Raw genomic sequence first — 23421 nt, 5'->3', positions numbered from 1 at the left:
GAATCTATTGGAGAGACTTATTTTAATGCCAAGCATTTTATCAAAGAGTAAACAGAAACATCTGTGGGTTTTCAGAAACCTTAATGGCCTGCTATTTGAAATCATGTATTTTGAGGCATTCTCTGTCCAAACTTCTAATCTGAAAATGACTGTCTGTAATTTTGCATAAAGTGTTGTTATAAGAAATTTTCACACATCTCTTGCTGCTACAGCATGTGCTATAGGTTTTCTGAGACACATTCCTAGCCTTGTCATTAAGACTCTTTTTACTTGTTTTACCTTCAAGAGTCTTTTTTTTTTTTTAGTCTGTGAATCTAAAAATGGATGATTCAAAGGTCATGTAATCTTTTTATGCCTCCTGAATGATAAAGGCAAAAAATATAGTTAGAAATGAAAAGTGTCTGTAGAAATAAATATTGAGCGCAGGCTAGATACAACCTCTCCTTCCATCAAATTTAGTGTTCCATAATATCAAGTACTCTTGTAAAAGTTGTATGTTGGGGGTGGATCCACATCTACTTTCCTTATACCATAAAACAGAAGATGTTTAGACACATCTTACATGTCTTCATTTTCCTGTAACAAGTGATAACCTGTGGTCAAAATCTCATCACGTTAACTACTGAAATAGGGCATTCGTCTTGCTACTCAATCTTTTGCATTGGTTTTCTAGGAAAACCTTTCATCTATTTTGTGAGTTCTTTCAGGACAATAATGAGAAATTGCTTCCTTCTTGATCATCTCTAATTCATGTTTAATGGAGTGCTACCCTATTTTTAGGCAATATTCTGGCTGAATATCTGTACATAACCATGTGAAAAATATGTTGCTATGTAATATAGTTTGGCTGTGGTATTATATCTATTTCTTAATTTTTATCGACTAGTGGAATAATTTGTATTTTTTTTGTCTTTTGATGCAGATTTACAGTGAAAACTTATACTCAGTAAAATACGTTTTTGTGTAAACTGAACAACTAGAAGACACAGTTCTATGTATCAGTTTAATTTCACTGTCTTGGTAAATTTTGAAAAAGTTGATACTTCTCCTCTGTGAAAGATAATCCATATTGGATGTTGCATATTTAATATACTCAGAGGTATAGACCAGATCTTATTTTTTAGATACACATCATATGTAGTAGTGAGTCTTTGACACTGGAGTTTAAGAATAGGGCTGGACAGAGTGAATTCAGCTGGATTTAAAGGCTGATCCTACTGACTATCAAGTGAGTATATATTCAAATGTTTATTTGCATAAATGTTAAAAAATCAAACCACTGCAGGGCAAGTCCTAACAGAGGCTAAGCATGTAGGAGCATAAGATTTTAAGCTGCTGGCCTGTCAGTTTGATAGGTCTGTTTTCTGACTGTTGTGTTCTCATTTCCTATTACAGAGAGACTTATCTGTCTGAATCCTCTCACTGTTTAAGCACCTGATTGTGCCCAACATATTTGACATTCATGTAATCCTTGTGAAATTTAAAGACCATGAGGAGTATGTAATTTACTGCAGGTCTTAGGTCTTTTAGGTGTTTGAGATCAGAGTTTAAATTACTTCTCTTAAGTCCTAGCCCCATAAGCCATCATGTAATGCAGTGCATCTTAGATCTTTTTAGTTTATGCTCCTTTCCATACTTCATTTCACAACTCTAATAATTTTCTGATTTTATTTTTTTACTAGTAAGATATGTCTCTCAGATAGAACAGTTCATCTTTGCTCAATGAGCTTGCCCTTTCAAAAACAGAGCAGAAGAATTTTTCAAGTACCCATAAAATATAATTTTTTTTCTGTTTCACTCACATTTTCATTATACCAATCAAGCATATGCCATCAGGTCCAGAATGTTCTGGAATGTATCTTGCCATTGACAAGTGCTATCCTAAATTCTCCCCTCAAGTTTTAGACCTCTGGTTCAGATGGATATTTAATTGACACCCCTGTACACTTTTCAAACAATTTTTTCCCCACCTGTCGACTGGAAATATAGCAGGACTTTATTAGGCTCAGGGTTTGCGCTTACACTTGTATAAGTTAAATTGTAACTCCACCTGTAATGCTGCTTTTATGTTGGATAGGGATATTAACTATTCAAGCTAACCCGCTAGTCACACAGAAAGTAGAATCAAAAAAAAAAAAAAGATTAAAAAACAATAAACTGGAAAAAAAATATCTTTCAAAGAGAACCTGAAATTTAAGATGAAAGTTTTATCTGACTTCTTTTGATTATAACTTGTTCTGCTATGCTAAGGAATTTTATTCTTGTTTAAAATGAGGACTTGAGTCAGACCTTGCACTCTAATAATAACCATTCAGAACTAGGTTGGATGCTAGAAGATCTTGTAAGAATGGGTAGGCTTCAGAGGGTCCTTCCAGAATAAGAACAAATAATCACCTGTCCTTGTTGTAAAAGTAATAGCAGAGCTCAAATATTGGAGGCAAAGGCAGTGGTTGTTCTTTACTACCTGGAAAACATCTCTCTCCTACTTCCAGGGGTGAAAGGAAGAGTGAAGACAGATCATAAAGGTAAAACTCCTTCCCTAAACAAAAACTGGGTGCAACTCAAAGTAGTTGGAATAAAATATGCTGAATTTGAACTACTGAAAGTGTGACCTAAGGCACATGGAATTCAGTAGGAACCTTTTGGTTTATGTTATTAGATTTAGCACTGGAAGCTTGGAGCTACCCGATTGATACTGAAGACAGCAGAGGCAACCATATGAGAATAACCAGGGACCAATTCTTTTTTTTCTTTTCTGAAGTAGGAAAATTGCCTAATTCTAGCTGTCGGAACCAAAGTTTATTGAAATCAATAGTAGTCTTTCTAAGTGGTGAACAGCATAACAGCGACAAATATCAGCTGCGTTATGTACCTTGCTTCAGGTCCTTCTGGAATGAAAGCCACTAAAAATAGAAACAGAGATGCAGTAGAAGTTAGCCCAATGAGCACAGCCCAGTTTTATCATTGTAAAATTGCTTTCTTACCACTGGCAGAATTTGATTTCTTGTCTGTGCCAGAGGGACAAAAACAAACAACCAAGATCCTTTATAATTTCCGGACTCTTTTGTATTTCTGAACTTAAGCCAAGGAACTGTTAGAAAGTGAATAATTTTCATGCTTCCTCTCAAAAATCTGATGCAGCAAAAAAAATTACCATATCCAGAAAAAAAAAAAAAAAGCTAAAAAAATGTAAATATCAAAGTAGCCAACCTACTTTTTCTCCCGTGTTTATTTAAATCCCAAATACCAGCTGACACCAGCAGGTATCTGAAAGACACCAGAAAGCTTCAAGAGCTTGAGCAAAACCTAGGTGAAAGACAGGACATGCAGGGGAAGCGATACATCATTTTACTCCATTAAGTTGACTTCGCTAAGTTTGGCTCTACTAAAGAAAGTTGACAGAAATAAACAAAAGGAAACCCTTTAATATTGCAAAATATACAGCAGAGATTTATCAGGCTATCATCTTGCATGTATACAGCCACTTTGCACCAATATAGCCACAAACTTTACAGCCAATACAGCCACTTTACAAATACTGCTGTTGATTCTTATGCAGATGAGGCAATTTTATCAAAAAGTGTTTCAGCAATTTATGGTTTTTGAGGTTAATAAAGTTATTTTATTAATGGAAAAAAATTTCACCATGCTGGACTTCACCTATTGATTTTATGTGGTTCTGCACTGGCAGATTGCTAAAGATTTGGGAGAGCTGATGCAGCAAAAAGAGACAGTCTCTCTTACAAAAATGTAATTATCTTACACTAAAACTGCAACTTATTTTAAAAATTAGTCTCCATTTAAAAAACAAGCCATAACTAAAACTGAAATGCCTGTCATGTTATTGGAAAATATGAAATGAAACTGCAGGAAAGAACGATGGATTATATCTAAAGCAAAGAGCCATGATACGATGATAAAAGTGCTTTGACAGAAAATTATGTGAATGAAAAAGAAACTTAAGTTAGACTGAAAGTGAATGTTTTCATCAACATAGAAATATAAGTGTGAAGCTCACATGAAACATGAAGATATTTGGTGCTCAGCTCCTCTTGGACCTGGGAAGATCCTTTCAGTTCTTCCTCAGGGGAATTTCTGGTTGAGTTGTCCTGGAATATATTCTCTCTTCTTTACTACTGGTTGATGCTGGTGTGTATAAATGTTTAGGTGTCTGGTGCTTACAATGTATTACTGACAGACAGCGTAGTACACTATAACATAGAATGTATGTGTACACATGGCATATATAGATGTGTGTATTTTGTTTTATCAATTAATATATAATATACATACACATGCAGACATATGCTACATACATATAAATACACTTTTTGTGCAAAAAAAAAAAGTATTAATAGTATAACATACACAGTGTATTTGATATTCTTCTTTCCCATTGGTAGTTCAAATGTCCAAGGCTGTAGCCATGGTCCCTGTTTCTGCAGGAGCAACAGACATGATGCTTTGGCATGATATCCCCGTGTTGCCAGTGTGTTTGAATCAACATTTCTTCCTGGACTTGGCTGTAATTTGAAGATCAGAGATCTACAGGTGCCCTTCACACAGTTTATACCTCTGCGTAAGATAGGCCTTGACTTAGAGATTTTAGAGGTAGGGACTTGGTAGATACTGTAGTAAATGGTGCAGCTTAGACAGTTGGGATGAAAAGGTAAGAGACTAACCCAGAGATATGTTACTATCTTAAAATAATGGTTTCTTAATTAGACCACTGTTAGCAACTGCCTGTTTCCTCTAACCCCATAGTAACATAAACACTGCTTAATTCCAGGACTGTGTTACCATCTCAATCCTACCAAACAAAGTCAGATCCCTTTTAATCTTCTGTCTTGGAGGTGTTTAATCCTTCAGCTTTATTTCCAGTTGATGTATGACTGAAAAGCTTCAACAAAATCAAAGGATAGCTAAATCACTTAGTTTTAGTCATTGATTAGTTTCACTTGTTAATAAAGAGGAGTAAAAAAAAAAAATAGCAAGAGGTCTGGTTTTCTTTTCTACTCATCAGTTAAAGTGCCAGAGTTCTTGCTAAATTAGATATTCACGTACAGGTCTATGTGACTGCAAGAATGGTAATGATTACCTATGTAGACCAGCGGCAAAAAGAAAGACCTGGGAGTCCTATGGATAAAAGAAAAGAAATTCATATTTGCTATATATGTATAATATATATGTTATAATATATTTTTTATATGTTATGGTCCTGTAGGGCATGCAGGAGCCAGGCAGCCTCTGAACTGTGATGTTGAAAACCTGTTTCTTACCAGCTTTAAGCTCACTGACATGTTCCTTTCTTTCAAGTAGCAATGAAAACGGGAATTCTTTGTGCATACTGAGTGTGCATCCCCTTTCAACAGTAAAAGTGCTTTGCTTCTATATAAGGCTTGCAGCTACAGCTCATGCCAGTGCTCTGTTGTTTAACCTCATTGAGGTGCTTCCTGGTCCATCCAACACTTGGACTGGAGCACCTCTGTCAGAGGAATTGCTCAGAGGTTAGGGAAAGGGCAAAGCACATCAGCTTCACCTTGGCAGTAGGTGTTCCTTGGCTGAAGGAAGAAGGTTGAGCCTATTTGTAAGCTGTTACCTTTTTGTCTGCAAGCCCCAAAAGCTTATTTTTGGAAGCCTTTGTAAAGGTTAAGAAGTCTGGAGAAGTATGTCCCCATGACCCCAGAGAGAGACTTTCTTACATTTTTCTTCAAGTAAAGATCCTATTCTAGGAGCTTAAAGAAGTGAAGACTTTCCCCTTGGGCTGGCTAGGATGAGTCTGGGAATAAATGATTTAGGAATGCCTGGGAATGAACTAGGTTGTAAACATCTCTGTGGTGTTTCAGGTTTCTTCTCCTCCTTGAGAACATAGGCTAAATGGACCTGAATAAAATGCAACTTTTTACACTGTGCTATGTTAGTAAGACATTGAAGAGGCACACTGCTTTGTTTCAGGAATGCATTAACTATAAATTAAATTGTTCTCTACATTTTTTCCTCTGTGCATCTCAGTAACGAGATACACTGGCTGAACTGTCTGGTATTTGTTGTTAGGCATTTTATAGACTGAGAAGGTAAAGGAAGATAGAGAAAATGTTTAAGAGGAAAGGAAACCTGTTCTACTATTTGTCAGATGCCCAAGTATGGAGTACAGTAAAAAGCACAATAGGAATTAAATCTTAGATGTTGACAGCAGGCAGTAATTAACAAAATTAACTATGTGTTTTATGCATTTTTAAGTAAACACATAGAATATTAGTTACACTGAAAATTGCTCTCATGTTTGTGTGACTGGGAGAAGGACCACAGGGGTTTCACCAAAGACCCGTTTGGCCAAGGACACAGCTTTTTCACTTGGCAGCAAATATGTGCTGAAGGGAAATCAGAAACAGAGGCTGCATAGAGAAATCTTTCTTCCCAGCATGCTGCCCTGGCTTGCAGAACAGTGTGTAAGCTTGGGGGGAAGGAAAGAGAAATTGATACTAAACACTGGCTCATCCTTAACATTTCCAGCGATTACATTCAGGATCCCTAGTTATTAGACTTAGGATCAGCTTCAGGATCCCTATTTTGTTTTTGTTTCAGCCTTTTGGATTTAATTTCTCCTAAAATTTTGTGTTGGAGTCCTATGCATCTTGGCTTCTGTCTTTTTAAGTTCTTTCCTAGATACAGATTCTCAGCTGTAAAAATAACAGTTCAGAAGGTTTGTGCCTTGATGACAGAACCAGATTCATCTCCAATACATGATTTAAATTACACAAGTTGATTTTCTCATCCTGTTTCATTCCACCGGGCTTAGAGCACAATAAACAGACGCTGTCCCCAAAATGCAACTGTAAAAAGGGTGGAGGGGAGATATATCCCCTTCCATCATCTCTTATTGCATTGTCAGGATGTAGGAGAAAAACCTTTCAAGGTGTCAGTGAGTGCAGAACATCAGGAGATCATTGTGCATTTTGAAGTCTTAGTCTCAAATATTGCCTTTAGGGTTAGCTGTTCCTTTATTAGTGGTTTGTGTTTTAGAAAGCTATAGATAAAAGTATTGCATGAGGTGGACACTGGTCAGTGGTGAATGAATAATTTATTTTTTTTCCTCCTCTCTCTACGGCACTTAATAACAACTAGATGTCCACACAGACAAACTGTCACCTTCCCACCTTGTAGTCACCTTCTTCCTTCTCTCAGTCTGCAGGTATCACAACCTCCCTCTGGTGCCTGCATTGATTTTGCTGTCCTCACCTATGAAATTTGAGATTCTCATTAACTCTGACATTGCTGTATTTTGGGGCATGGGGCATTTTTTTTTTTTCCTAGTGGGCTTACTGAGAGTCTAATAACATTGACTGATTTTTCAGAGGATTCAAGAAAGAAACATGCTCCATTCATAGTGGTATAATGAATTTATGTAATTGATTTGGTGTGGTCAAAATATGTTTGAAAGGTCAGGAGGATAACACCAGGAACATGTGTGAAATAGTTGTTTTTAAAGGCAATATGGTGTTGCTTTGGTGACAGTCTATTGCATTCAGGACAAGCTGTTTGAATTCTACAACTTCAGCATAGATTACTAATATGATTTTGTAGGCCTGGGCAATAGCAAAGAAAAAAGAGAATTTTATACAAAGGCAGAGTTGTTTTTTTATAAAGTTAGTATGAATTAGGAATGTTTTTAAATGTTATAGACCATCATCATTTGGATTGATTGCTGCCATTTTCAGCAAATCTTCAAAACAAGGGGTGTAGATGTAGATTTAAGTTTTCCCTGATGGTGGTTTGTTAGCGTTTGAAAAGGAAAAGAAAACTCCAAACTGCCAGTGATGATCTTCAGAGACTCGAGCTCCTTGAACCCTGCTGATGGAGCAGAATAGTGCCAGCTGCCTCTTTCCTGTTCAGTGAGAACTCCCTGCTGGTGCATTGCTGCTGCTGTGTTGTTGCCTGACGCAGCCCGGGACAGCAGGGAGATGGCGGACACCTTCTTCACAATAGTCCAGTTTTCCTTTTATAGAAAGCAACACACATCAGCAGGAAAATTAAAAGGCAGATAGGTTTTTGAACACAAAGTTTAAATGCTGAGTTAATTATACTGGTTGAGATTTTTATGTCATTTTTCCCCCCATGATGGAAAAGACACTTGTTTGAAGTCTATACTGCTTGAAGCATGAGCCATTCTTTTTCCATCTACAGCTCCCATGGTGTAAAGCGTAGGACCCCCACACCATCTCTCAGGTCTCGTGGTAATCAGCAGCTGTATTTGCACCACCATGTTATGTGAAAATATAACTACTCAGCAGGGGAAAGGCATCTTCCTGGGACTATGTCTGAAGTCACCGCACAGAGCACAAACTGACTGCTGGCTGAGAAAAGGCTTAATGATAACTGCCACAGCTGAGCAGACTTGGCTGTTCAAATAAGAGAGCAGCTATTTTGTCCTGATTATTCTCATCACCTTTCTTTTCAGAGGGTTCACCACAGAAAGACCATGGTGACAGTGCGAGGCTACGAGTTCAGGTCCTCTTCTTCCTTTTCAGATACAAGAGCTTTGCAAAAGTCACAGGTTCAGAGGTTTAGAGATCTGAGATTTTCTACATTTATATGTATATATATATACACACACACCTCAGATTGAATGAGGAACTGCAGCTGAAAGTGATAAGACGTTAAATAAAATGAGAAATCAGGCAGGGACAGGATCATGGCAATAAATGGAGTCCTGGAGCTCTCTGCAGTGTCCTCCCTGACTGGTACCTGTTTGCTTCAGACAGCATTGCCTCCTCCACACTCAGTGTGCTGGGAAGCAAAGCCTGAAAATCATAAGACAGAGAAAAGGGGAACCAGTTTGGGCTGTGTTTTGAGCAAACCTGGGCCAAATTTGAATGTCCTGTACCCTGCAACCCCATAAAAGTGGCCTGTACAATGCAGGCTGATCTGTGCAAAGGGTGAAGATAAAGTCTCTTGAAAGATTTTGTAATTTTGTTGATGCCTTTTTCTTTAAGCAGAGAAATACAAATTCTAAAATGCTTTGCAGGAGGTTATTTTCATTTGGCTTACTCTAAAGGAAAACAGAAAGGCTCAGATTTTATTTGAGTGTGTAATTTTAGCAGTCAGAATCAAGAGACAGCTCAATATGAAATCCTTATGTGACATCACTACCTGAAAAATAAATTAATACATTTACACAAATAAAAGATATGGGTTATATTTGGGGATATAAGAAGTGGTACAGTGCATGCATTTTAGGGACTGTTTTTACCTGATTATCCAGCATTGCAAAGACAGATGAAGCAATACCATGTACACTCCTAGTATCAACATATTTTATAAGCTGCTGAAACACATTGGTACAGAAAGAATCACAGATGTGATTTTAGGAGCTGAAAAGATATATTGCTGTGGAAGACTTAAAGAATTTAAATCTGTTTAGCATCTCAGGAACATAGAACATGATTTTATTGCCGTTTGTAAGTATTTTCATGTGGAGAAAATAGTGGATATAAAAAGAACCTTTAATCTCAACCAAGAAAAGTAGGATGAGAGTCATGCCTGGAAGCTGAACTAGAGAAATTCAAATGAGAACTTGTGCAAATGGTTTTAACTGTGAACATGATTAACCTGTGGAATATAGAAAACAGCAACGAAAATAGTAGATTGTCAATCTCTTGATACCTGAAATGAAGACTGGTGCTTTAGGAGAGAGATGGTTATGCTTTATTGAGCTTAATAGAGGAGTAACTGGATGTAATAGCCTGTGGTATACTGGAGATTGAATTTGATGATCTAATGGTTCTCCTGGCCTTAAAGTTTATGAATCCCCTGAAAATCCATGCAGACCAAATCAGGAAAGTGAAAGGTTTACTTCAGCTCCCGAATGCTGCTGTTGATAAAATGTGTTCAGCTCTGTTCTCTGCACAAATGGAGTGGCTAACGCCATGCCAGCCTGGCTGGATAGCAGAAATATTCACATCCTCATATTTGATCATCTTTTCTTGGGAAACACGTCCTGACTAATAGAAAATCCGTATCAAGAGCATGGGCAGAGGAGTGCTCACTGGGCTCGTTTGTTTATGAAAATGCTTATATGACATGGCTTTCTGAAGAGAAATACACTGGTAAATAGTTGTGTGAAGTAAAATGTACTGATTGCCCTATTTGCTGATCAGTGTGGCTTGGATAGTAGACTTTCTTTCAAGCCTAACATGTTTATTGTCATACCTGTGGGTTTATATCTAGTTTTGGGTCAGTATCACTTCACTGTTAGGGCTGGCATTGAGCATGGAGATGACCCCAAGTCTATATTTACCCCTTTCGAATCCTTCTGTAGCAGGGATTTCCAAGGGTGTGACACAGAAGGGGCCGATAGCTATTATTTGCTGGTATACTATAAAGCATGTTCTATTTTATGTTGTTGCTTTGTTGATTAGGCAAGTTTTTAAGATTTGTGCCCTTCCGAAGCATGAAAAGCCCTATATGATTTGCCTGTCACAGTTCAATCTGGCTACTTTATTTAACATTATTTTGTGGGAGGGAACAGCAAGACTGAGCAACAGAGAAGTATTTCAGACTCCACAGTGATCTCACAGATGGGCTAGAAGTCAGATGAATTTAACTAGCCAAATCTTTAGGTATTCCACTCACCAAATGAACAGTTATGGGTAGCCCATTTAGTCCTGCTTTCAGTTTCTTAAACATTTTTGTGACGCCTCTAGCATTTTAAGGCTCAGTTGAATTTCTCAAACTCCAGTGCCAGCTCTTGAACTCCACATTGATTTTCCTTAAGAGTGTCCTCAAATAAAACATATAAAATAGTCCCATGTCTGAAATTCATGTTCCTGGCAGACACGGTTCTTATGATATATTGCAACAATACATCAGAGAAAATCAGCCCTGGTGATCTATTACAGGGATGTTATACATCCTTGTAGAAGAAATGAACAGGAACTCTAAACTGAGAACTTGAACAGCTTTTTGAAGTTATCTTCTGGCAAAGATACTAACATCTATTGTGTTTGTCAAATGTAAAATTTAACTCTTTGTGTGCTGTTGGCACATTTATTAGTGCTTGTTAAATGTGACTGCGTTCTACCTGAAGGAATGAAATAAAAATCTTCAAGATTTTTAAAAGGAGAAGAGATTGCCTGAGATATCTTTTGTAATTAAGGGATAAATACATCTTGTTTTGAATGGGCTTTGCATTCAGAAATACAAGTGTAAATTAAAAAAAAATCTCTCTGATACCATCCTAATCAGAAAAGAACAAATACAATGTATCCCATCAAAGCCCTGATAAAAAATTAACCATTAACATCTGAAAATTGTAGGATAATCAAGAAAAGGTTTTGCAGTTTATTACATTTTTTTCAATAGAGGATTGAGACCTGTAATTTGTTATTGCTCCTTTGTGCAGTACCAGAAATATTTCTTCTTAGTGATGTTTTATTCAGACCTCTATTAGTGAGAGTCTGGAGTGTGTCGTTCCCTTGAAGCCACCTTTCTTCAATGATTTTAGCTTTTTTATTTTGTGTTCCACTAATTAACTTGAAAAGTCTTGAGCTTTGCCTTAGTGTCCTGAAAATCCATATTGTCTCCCAGCTTGCTTCCTTGACTCACTTCATCTGGGTTTGGGAGGTACTTCTGTGATTGTTTGTGTTGTTGCCATCGCTGGTCCAGCCTTTTCAGTTTGCATTCTTGGATGCTAGTAAACAACCAAGGATATCCCTAAATTTCACTAATTCACATTGCCTGAAATTTCCACACTGCAGTCATTACTGAAGGTTTTTTTTACCTGAACCATTGTGTCAAAATTGTATCAGTTATGCCTGTGAACAAGAAAGGTGCTATAACAGTTAAATTCTTACCTTTAGGCCTCTGCCTCCACTTATTTTATAAGTGATTTTCCTGAATCATCTATGAAACCACATTTCCTTTTGAGACATCTTTTATATGGACAGATTTTGTACAGTTTGCTTTCCATCTGGAGCTTAGCTGTGCTTCTTTCTGGCCAAAGATATGACTGTTGGTGCTCCATATCCCTGGTAGTTGCTCTGGCTTACTGCTGAGCAAAAGTTATCTCTTCCCAATTTTGACCAGACGTCGTACAACAGAGCCAAGAAAACATTTGTGAATATAAGCTTCACTGAAAGTTGTATGCTTTGGTATTATTCTGAATTACTCAATCAACCCTTTTGTAAAGAAAATGTTCTGCCAGTGCTGTTTGAAGACATTTTGGCCACAGTGCTCTGGATTATTTGACCTGCCAGCACAGCCATATTGCACAGGAAATGTATGAAGCTGGGAATGAGACCAAGGCAAAACTCTAGGTCTGGTCTTCTCTGTGTCTTAGGGCTGTTTTTCTTCTATAATGATTTTTAAGCCCATTTCCCAAATTCAATAATAACCAGGCAAAGACAAGCATTAAAGTAGCAATGATAAAGAGCTTTACAATAAGCTTTACTTAACTTTCCAATTGTTATTCATCTGCTTTCATGATGCCTAGCACTGAAATGCTGGAATACTTTGTCCTTTGAGCAATGTTTATTCATAGTAAACATTTCCAGCTCCCTGTGATATTATTAGTTTCCTGCCCCTCAGATTTCTTCATACTTTTTGCCTCTTTCAAAAAAAAAATAGGAGGTGACAACTAAGGATAATATGCCTCTCTGTTTTTTTTAAATTTTATTTTTCCCTCAAAGCCCTGTTGCCTGGTTGTCTTCTAACCTCTCTGTCCATTCTGGTACAAAGTATTGAACAGTCTGGTAAGGTTTAGGTAAACTGTTTCAATTTGGCTCTTTCAAACCATCTCTCATTCTGTCATGACTTACAGTTTTGATAGAACAAAACTTTGAGTGATATCATTTTAACATTCCCCCACTTTTTTTTTTAAAACAAAGTTCTTAATCATTTTTAAACAGCTTCAGAAAGATTTCTTTTATCTTTTTGATAATGCTGGATGTTGATTTTTTTTTCTCTCATTTGGAGACAATCATTTTATATCTTCAAAAATGATGAGAAATAAGAAGTCTTAATTAGTGTGTCGTGGGTGGAAAAAGGAATGAGGAATAATATACATTCACTTATGTCAAAGAAGCAATGATATGATTTATTGATAACAAAGCTTATGCAACTTAACAAAGATTAAATGATGGCAAGGTACACCTGATTATACTTAGAAGATACACTTAATTATACACTATATAAAAGACACTATATACTACTCAAAGACACTAAAAGAAAGACATTATACACTACACAAATACTACATAAGACATTGGGTTAGGCAATATTACATCAATCCGCTCCTAGTCCCAGACTTGGTCAACACTTTACGTCTAAAGTATTGTATGCATTTCACAAATCCTTTATGCTAATTAGCTAAGATTATAAAGTGCGATCACAAAGCACCATTACAATGTGTTAGCATGCTGTTACTTTCCCAATCTGCTTTCTGACTATCTGTATTGATAAGGGTTCTCCAAATCTGCAGAAGTAACCTTGGGAGGTTTTCATGCCCAAAGGAAGGTCCCGGTGTGCATCCCACTGCTGTGTCAGGAAAGCTCAATGGGCATTTGGGTTGCTCACTATTATGGGGTAAAGTGATTGACTCATGGTCACATTGAATACAGACGTTAGTTTTCTTCCAAATTTGGTTTGAATTGTGCTTTCTTTCAAATCTAGCTAGCACTGTGTGTGTGTGAGGGGGGTGGGGCGCGGAGTGCATTGCATACATCATGACTGCCAGTTATGGTTATCTTCTTAGGCTAGATGCCCTGCTTAAGCTTGGGGGTCGGGGTAGGAGTACACTACCACTTTATATCTGGAAGATATGTACTAAGTCAAATTTGAAAGTCCCTCCAAATTGGTGAAGTCATAGTACTCACAGTTCTCAGAGGTTAGAAATCATGTTCTCATATTGACATTCTCTTATTTCAGAAAATTTCTAATAATGATTTTTTTTCTTTTTTTGAAAGGAGGGAGAATAAGTACATCTTCACTTAACATGGGACACAGTATATAAGCATGTGCATGAAGCAGCTGAAAAATAATCGAATGTATCTGCTACAATAATACAGTTTATTAAAGATGGGGATCTAAGATGCTCATTTCAATTTACTTGCTTAGATACATATACAATATGAAAAAAGTTGTAATTAGTGAGTGAAAGGTATTTCTTCACTACCCTTAAGTATTTAACTATTTCTTTTTTATAAGAAATAAAGTTTCAGTGTCATTACTTGTCCATATAAAATTGCTGATAATTAGAACTGGGTCCAAGTTGTTGTTGTTGAGTTTATTTATTTGTTTTAGTTATAGTTATTTTGGTTAATGACTCAAAAATAATTTATGTCTGGTTTTGTGGTGAAGCCAGAACTTTTTTTCGGAACTTTAAATAAGGAGAAAAAATAACTGTTTTCATTCATCCTAATGTGAAACATTTAATTTTCATGTCAAGTGTCTTTGTTCCACTTAATTATTTTTGTAATTGTAAGATATTTTCAAAGCAAGTGTTACTCCAAGTCACATGAAATTATTTCTTTTGTATTCATAGACCCAACGTTTTTTCAGGGGCTCCAGACCTCTACTATGTACTGTCTTTGCTTGTTGCTAGAAAAAGCAACAAGAATCATCTTTGTCACTATGTAATTTTGGCCAAAAAAACACCCTTGTTTGTTTTTAATGTATTTTAATGTATTTTGTATCCAACCAATTTCTGATTATTTATTTATTTATTTTCTGGTGCCTTTTTTTCTTTATACAGAGTTGAAGCAAGAAACCAAATGCATTTTGACTCACAGAACTGAAAGTAGCATGAGAGCTTAAACTGTCCATTCACTCTTTAATCATATCACTCTTTAATTCAATGTATTCAGTCTAAATTTTATGTGGTTTATTCCCCCCACCCCACCCCGCCATTAATGTTCCAAATGGAATTATACAAATTTATATCTAAGTTGTAACAGCTAGTGGTAAAGAATTTGCATGAAATCTTGTATTGATGTATTATACCTTATAGTGGCATTATTTTTGTTGGAACTTATATATGATCAATTTCAAACATTTCTGGAAATTTAAATATATCATTTTCTAGAAGGCTGAGATTTTTTCTTTCCTAAACTACAGCAATTTCAAAATTGGAAGGAGTGAGTTCATTGCTTTGGGAGGGCAGAATGGCTGGCATCAATACTGTCTTGCATCTGCTGGAGGCAGATGTAACTTCTTCCAGTTGTAATCCAACTGGAAAATTCAGCACGGGAAAAATTGCCCAGGTATAGACTATGTTGTCTTGGATTCTCTTAGCTGATATTGAAATAAACTGACACATCTTTTCCTGAGATCAGGCAGCAGTTGTCTGATTCGCAGTGTGCATGTTCTTGATAATAAGTTTCAACCCCATGCTCGTTTTTGTGTTACAAGAAATTCCAGGTCTGTGGTTGGCAGTGATGACCACTGTAGCTAGAGTAGCTCTCGGAAGCCTGGTCATATAACTGCCTGCAAGAAAAGGAAAAGCACAGCGAGAAATCCTGAAAGGAACCTCTCTGCTTCTGATCTTCTTGGCCTATCCCTTTTCTGTCTTATTTTCTAGATGTGACCCTGAGACTGCTCTGCTGGGTCTGATCAGTGAAAGTGGGTTAATCTTGTTTACCCACATGATGGGTAGAGGAGAGATAGCTTGGTATAATTCAAGCTATCAAGCTTTACTGCTTCTTCTCTCTGCTGAAGGTCTTACTTTATATAGCTCTCTAGGCATAAAGGACAGAAATAAGCAAACACAAATGCAAAAATTCTACCAACATTAAATACTAGATACTTTCTTATGCTCACCTGCCCTGAACAGCTAGTGTGTGTGTTATAAACTTGCCTGAACTGCAGATTGAATGGAGCATGCTGAGCATGGGTCTCTGGAATGAAGCAATTGGTATTCAAGCTCTTGCCCTGCAAGAGAGGTGTTGGGTAGGAGGCTGACATGCCATTGGTGTAAATGCACAGCCCTAAAGGAGTCATAACTAAACTCATTTCTTAGGGTCTTCAAAAGACACTGGGATCATGCGGCTCCATGACAGCTTGGTAACTGAGTAAATCACAACCTTAACATAAAATGTTTTCTACTTTTCCTAACAATACAAATGAAATGGGATTTATATTTCTTCATCAAGTCTTGGAACATATACCCACTTTCTTCTTGTATAATAATTTTCACCAATTTGTGATTTTGCCTTTTTATTCATCTCTTTATTGTTTGGAAGTACATCAGAATTAGTATATTTAGAAGGATATCTTAGATCAGAAAGATTTTCTGTGAAACTCCACAGGCAAAATCTTTGTTCATTTTTGCTCCAGGCCCTAGGTAAAAATGGAGCAAAACCATAATAGCAATTATGGGTGGTTATTACTCTTGATTAAAATTAAATTAAATTGCAGTTGTCAACTAAAGAGATTTAATTATCACACAAAAACTGTCAGCCTTTCATTTTAAACATCTGCTTGATAAGCATGCCAGTAGCAGTGATGTGGAGTATTTGCCAGATACCTCATCAACAACCCCTTTGTATCATCAGATAATTGAGACAATATGTTCTAAAATGCTTCATTTTCCAAATTGAACTGTACCTCACACCCTACATAGATTTTAAAAGTTTTTCTTTGGGTCAGATGTAAACAAATGCAATATTTTAGGATTATTTAATTATTCAGAAAAAAAAAAAAATCAGATATAGTAAAAATCTTGTTGGATTGTATCAGTATCATATGTATTGATGTTTGGGATCTAAAGAATTTATCTGGTCACTCTTCTCTTTTCCTGGCTCAAGTTTTCAATGGCTGTAAAATTCTACTATCCTCCTGACATCAGTTCAGCTGACTGATTCCTCAGGACGACGTTTTCAAGAGTATTTAGGTATTTGCAAATCTCTATGGACCTCAGACTAATGCAAGGCACTATCTGAACTTCTGCCTCCTTCTCTGGAGACATTCAAAATCTGTTTGGATGTGTGACATGCCAGCATATCCAGATGCCTGCCTGGAGGAACCTCTAGTTACAAAGTCCTCCTCAATCTGACGTGCTGTAAGGAAACAGTGTTCTGAAACTGTGAGTGTGCTCAGGCAAACTCAGTGCTATGAGAAGAAAAATTCTACTTCTAGGGGATTGAAATATTTCAGAGTTGGTTTTGATCTGTGAATGCTACTTGTGATGAAGGTCACACATTTTCATGAGTTGCAAAATTAAGACATGAAATATTTTCATGTACAAAAACTGAAATATGTCCATAGTGGTAACTGACAAACTATTAATTTAAGAATTGGCCCACAGTATTACTGAAGAAAGTCTAAATGTGTTATGAAGATTGGACATTTTTGATTTTGAAGGCAATGCAAAAAGGCTGTTTCTGTTTAAATTGTATTTAAATTCACACACTTCCTTCAGTAGACCTGTGAGTGATCTTTGCTCAATGTGAGTGATCTTTACTCAATGTGATGGCACTGCAGCACCATGCTTACATCATGTCCACCAGATGCTTCTTAAAATTGTTCCTTTATTCAGAAATATCTTACCTACTACCACTGGACTTATACACTAAATTCACAACTCTGTTGGGACTTCTGGGCAATAAATATATGAATATCAGGATAGTCTCAATAAGCTAGTACATTTACCAGGGAAACTACTGTACCGTAACATTGGGAAGGGAAAACAAACAAACAAACTTTATTAGCCTTTCCACAATACAGTTTTTATAGGTCAAAACAGCACTGGCTTCTTTGCTTATAAATAGCATGCAAAGGAAACACAAAGGAAAATGTTTAAAGGATAAAAGTCATCAGAAGTTACTTCACTTAAGCACTGAGCTCTTCTGTCAGTGTTCAGCAAGAACTGACTGTTCTCCTCAGTCACAGGATGGTGCTCAAGTGGAAATAGTACTGATGTTTTCCCAAACTAATGTGCTTTTTCTACAACTTCTGTTGTTGTGGTTCACATTCTGTCTGCTGTATTTCTCTTAAGAGATCATATTTATATCAGATCTTTAACATAAAATATGTACATATTTTTAAAAAAGATCCAGGGTGGAAGAAGGAAATATTTATAATTTTATTAAATATATATATATATATCCTATAAGAATCTTGGTAATGTGTTGCAATTCTCTACTAGGCTATTTTTTAAAAATATGGAAAGTTACCAGTATGATATGGGACTCTGCCACAAAAATATTTTCTCATGGTGAAGGAATCTGCCGTGGAAGATCCTTCCTATTTTAATGCTTGACAGTCAAGTTAATGTCTTGATTAAGTTGGAAATGTTCAGACAGAATGTGTAATGTGATACATAATATGATTATTTATTGATGCACAGAGTGCCTTTTCAAACTTCACAGTGTATTATTATCATTTTTTCTTTTATTTATTGACTGTTTACAGTACACCTGACATTTAAAGACTTACAAATATCTTTGCTAAATGGTTTGACCTAGAAACAGCCCACGTGGGAGCAGAACCCTTCCCTGCCAGTCTTCTTCCATCTTTCAGGGTAGTAAAAGCTTCTGCAATTCTATCAGCAAGGTGACTCAAACATCCAGTTCAGCTAGGAAAGTAATCTCTGTCTATGGCTTGTCTTTTTTCAATCAACGGAAAGTTCTTAGGGTGCTGTGTATTTAGGATTTGCTCCTGTAATCTTGAAAAAGGTACAGGTAAATCAGAATTCTGCTCTTGAACTGGCAAATAAGAGCAAAAAGTGAGGATTAGGGATAGTGAGAATTATTATTTTTTCTCTGAAACTACTCTTTCAGATGATGAGTTAGGTCTGACCCTTTCATCTTCTGTTAGACATAGAATGATTATCCTGTTCCCTCTTGAGCTTCACCTGAGAGTTTCAAGGATTCTCCCTTGACAGGTTTCCATCTGCCATGTTCTAGGATTCAACTGTAGTTCCTATATAATCCTTTCCATATTGAACATAATAAAAAGACAAGACTTCCATTGACCCCTTCTTATCTTTTCCTTGTTATTGTCTGCTCTTTGGACTATGTTATGTGTCCTGTATCTCTTGACAACGTGAAGACTTTGGTATGCATTTTGCAGAGCCAGTAATGTTCACCACTTCTGGTTTCATGCACAGATCCATCATCAAACCTAAATGACTTCATCTAAAGAATTCAGAATCAGGTTTTTTATGTTATTTTGCAGCTGAAACTCTCTTCTTTCAATTTTCAATCCAGGCAGACATTGCTTTATATTATTTATGTTTTATAGTACCTTTCAAAAGAGAAAATTAAAATCATTATTCTTTCCTCTTTAAAAGAAAATGTAGAGTGAAGCTCTACCTTTTGAATTAACCTGAAGTTCACATGAATCCATCTATAACTTCAGTTCTTTTATTTCTGTTCAATTTAAAAGAGGATATTTTCCTTAATTTCTCTTCCAATTGGCTCTGCTAAGTTACTTGTTACAGATCCTTACAGGAAGGGAAAAAAATTCAGAACAAAGAGCATGAAGATTGTTCCCACATCTCCAAATCCTTCTACAGAAACATTTATTTCTTGCACTTATTCAGCTACAGAAGTGTTGTAGTTTATATGTTTAATCTCAAATGTGAATTCTTCTTGCCAGGTGTGTAGTACAAATTTTGTTGCTGCTCTCCAAGGAAAGAGATGATGATCTTGCTGAGAATATTTTAAAATAATCAGGGTTCTCCTATATATTCTCATTAATGCTATTAAGTTTGCTACCAAAAAAAAAAAAAAACATGCACAAAAAAAGAAAACTTATGGGCTTCACTAATGTAAGGCCAACGTGTCTATTAAATTGTTCTTTGCAATATGTGAGATAAAGAAATGAAGCCAGTTCAGATATAAAAATTATGATTAAGCTGAGGTGGAAGTGAAGTGCACTTTCAAAGCAGGGAGAAAATAGAATAAATACAATCTCTTAAACTATTTAAAAATTACTAGATGTACTAAACCAAAATTAGGCATAATTGTAGCACTTAATATAACCTGTCGGAGGTGTTTTTAATGATCTCACTTCATATATTTAATGCCAAAGGATGAGAGCGCTTTTGTTCTAATTCAGAATGTAATGCAAGCCTTGAAATATTATTTTTAACTCCTAATAATATTAAGTTGGAAGTTGGTTGTAAGGAAAACATTCAAGCTATTTTGGTGTCATGTGATGATTTTTTCACATCTTTTTCTGGTGTTAATCCAACCAAATAACACCATTTCTATGGCTGAAAAAGCGTTTTCATTTTTAAATTATTTTATTGTATATATATATATATATATCTGTGTGTGTGCTTGAGGTAACAGAGAATAAATTGGAAGAGTAATTGGTTAATAGCTCTAATTTTGACAAGGTAGTAAGTACATAAAAGTCTTAAAATCTAAGTGAAAATGATTGGACAAGTCTATTGATCTATTTTTTACTATAAAAATCTGATTATTGAAAAAAAAGCAAGTATCATAAATGACTTAAAATGATTTTTCTTGGATTGTAACAACTTATTACTACAGTTAACAAAGGTTATTATTTTCTTACCCTGTTACTCTCTCCAATATTTTTTTTTCTCCTGGTAAGCAACTCTTATATCTACTATTCCCTCCTGAATCTATACATACTTGTGAATAACTTGTTCCTGTACTTCTCTGTTTATGAGACTCCTGACCAAACAATTCTTTTTAATTCTATAGTTTGAATGTACTCTTAAAGCTAGTGTGTGTTGGGCTGTTAAATGATCTTGTACAGTTGGAATTAGCAGTCTGTATTTTCATCATGAGTTTTGAATGAAGTATTATTTTCTGTATTCTGTTCTGGGGAAAAAAAACAAAAATAAAAAGAACCATGGTGAGGTCTTTGGGAGAGACTAAATGACACATCTGTCTTTTCTGTAGCAAAATTGTGCCTCTGTACAAGTAAATCTGCAATATTGGTGGAAAGAAACCACATGCTATTGTGCAAATATCGGCTTTCCTTAAAAAGGCATTTTATCAGAATAAAACAATATGAGATTCCAACTGAGTGGACAAGTGGTGAACTCCCTTGTGTAAACTAAGTCTATAAAACTGGGTAAGGTCAAATAGAAGAATCTAGTTAGGAAGTCATTTAATTAAAGTTTCATCACTGAGGTCCACAAGTTTCGGTAAATAATAAGTAAAGTTATGCACTCTCAGGAGTGCAACGCACACCTTCAGCAGTCATCTTTACAGTAAAAATAATCTCCACACAAATTACTTTCTGGATATCATTAGCAGAATATTGGATGGTACATTTATTATTCTATGCAAGTCTGCATATCTCCAAGGACAAAAGTTCTTGCTAAACAATGGATATTTATGTGGAAACAATCCAATACATCTAATAGTCAGGAGATTTTGTGACAGATACAGAAACCTTATCTTTCTTAAAAACCAATCTAATGCATAAACACTTTAGTAGGTTTGTTTCTCAAATAAAGGTATTCCTATCAACAACAAAATAAAAAATAGAAAGCATGCATTTCTGGGTTGTAATTTTTATATATTTATGATGAAATTAAGAAATAATTATTTGGTTTTATTTGAACTTTTATTTCAGTTAGAAAGCCTTTAGCTATGTCATCTGCCCTGTACTACAATAGTTGTATCAAAAGATTTTTCAACAACAAAAAATACAACCGCATTTTTTTTTTACCCTATGTCCTTTGATGTCCTTGTTAGATTTTGTTTTGTCAATAGCTGACACTTTCCATCAAAAACAATCCTGATGGATTTCCAGAGACCTTTCATTTTCATTATACTTTTGCAGCTGGATACTCTTGAAAAATTTTACTCAAAGTACATTATGACCACAATCAGTAGCTTAATGTATCTGTAATTAAGAATTCTGTGATCTTCAGCTGTTTTGATCATTATGGTTACTATTTACAGCTACAGGAAGAAAAGGAGAAATGTTTTTGTTATTTGTTCTAGGTACTACTACTATTACTACTACTAAAGATAGTCTATACCATCATAAGATGAGGTATTTTTCCCAGTCAGGGTTCCACAACATGGGATAGTGAATAGTACATGTGAATGCCATACTCTAAGATATGTCTCAGAAAAATTCCTATCTTAAATGATTCTGTTTTTTAGATAGACAATTAATTTTTAGACTGAAAAACATAGGAATATGATAAAAGAGAATCACTGGGGTTAGTCTGCTGACATAGACAAGTTAAGCCAATTGAAATTAACCATACTGAAATACAGCAAATGGTGAAATGTCATTTTTTACTCTTCATTTATCTTGTTTGCCTCTGTTAATATCACAGTTTTACTCAATAAAATTACTTTTAAGTGAAAAATAATCCTTGTAGTTATAGCTATAGCTAATAGAAAGAGTGGCTATAGCTTCTTAAACAATTCTGAAGATTTTATCACAGCTAATGAAATACTATACTAAAATTAATCCTACATTAAACGTGTTTATTTATTCAAAATAACATCGAATTGTTGTGATTTCTTTCTGTGTTTGGTACTGTTCATTATGCATTTTGTACTGAACGCTTTCTGACAAATAAAGCAATAATTAAATGTTTATCCAGCTGTTTCAATTGAGTATACACAAGCCATACTACAGCATGGATGGATGGAAAGTATTTCGAAAGGACTGTTATTTACCTCATCTGCTTTTCATTGTTCTCACTTATGAACATAGTGGTACCACTTTTTTTTTTTCCTCCAAAAAATATTTTATCTGAGCTTTCTTCTGAATTTTCCAAGACTCCTTGCATCCAGAGATTCAAATCATTGTTAGATTTGTATTAGGTTTTTACTTTTCAGATAGATGTAAATATAATTAAGAGAATTATATTGTAATGAGTTTTTTTTAAAGAACTTTATGTAAATGCTGTTTCCAACACTGCTCCTATATGTCACAAATTAGAAAATCTCTGTGACTGCTCTGAATTTTTGCTGAGTGCTGCTTATCTTGAGGACTGTGGATTTTTGTTTTTATTTTATTTCACTTTCTACTCAGGCCAGTCAAAGACAAAATGTAGGGAGAATTTTGCTGAAAACCTAAAGTCTATTGTGTACTTCATGCAAGTAACATTTATATGGCATTTGGCCCCATCTGGAGGACATTTTTGTTTATCCTTTCAAGCAAAGGTAGGTTCTGGTATTCAGAGCCTGTATATCCTATTGGCTCATAACACCATGCTCCAGAAATAGAAAAATACACCACAAAAAGCATTTTGTTGTTAGCACAGAAACTGGCACTGAGTAGGCCGGGGGGCTGGGTTATTCTCTATCTGTTGCGACAAGAATAGAATGATGAAATTTGAAGGAAGATCCAAATTTGACCTCTCTACCGGCACTGTGCAGCAGAAATCTTTGCCAAGAAAAATATCTAAATGCACAGGAGAAATTATAGCTAAGTTCTTTTCATCTCTGTGCCAGGGAATCAGGTACTCATGAG

Source organism: Anser anser, assembly GCF_964211835.1.
Source record: "Anser anser genome assembly, chromosome: 6".
Taxonomy (NCBI): domain Eukaryota; kingdom Metazoa; phylum Chordata; class Aves; order Anseriformes; family Anatidae; genus Anser; species Anser anser.
Note: the sequence above shows the minus strand (reverse complement) of the source record.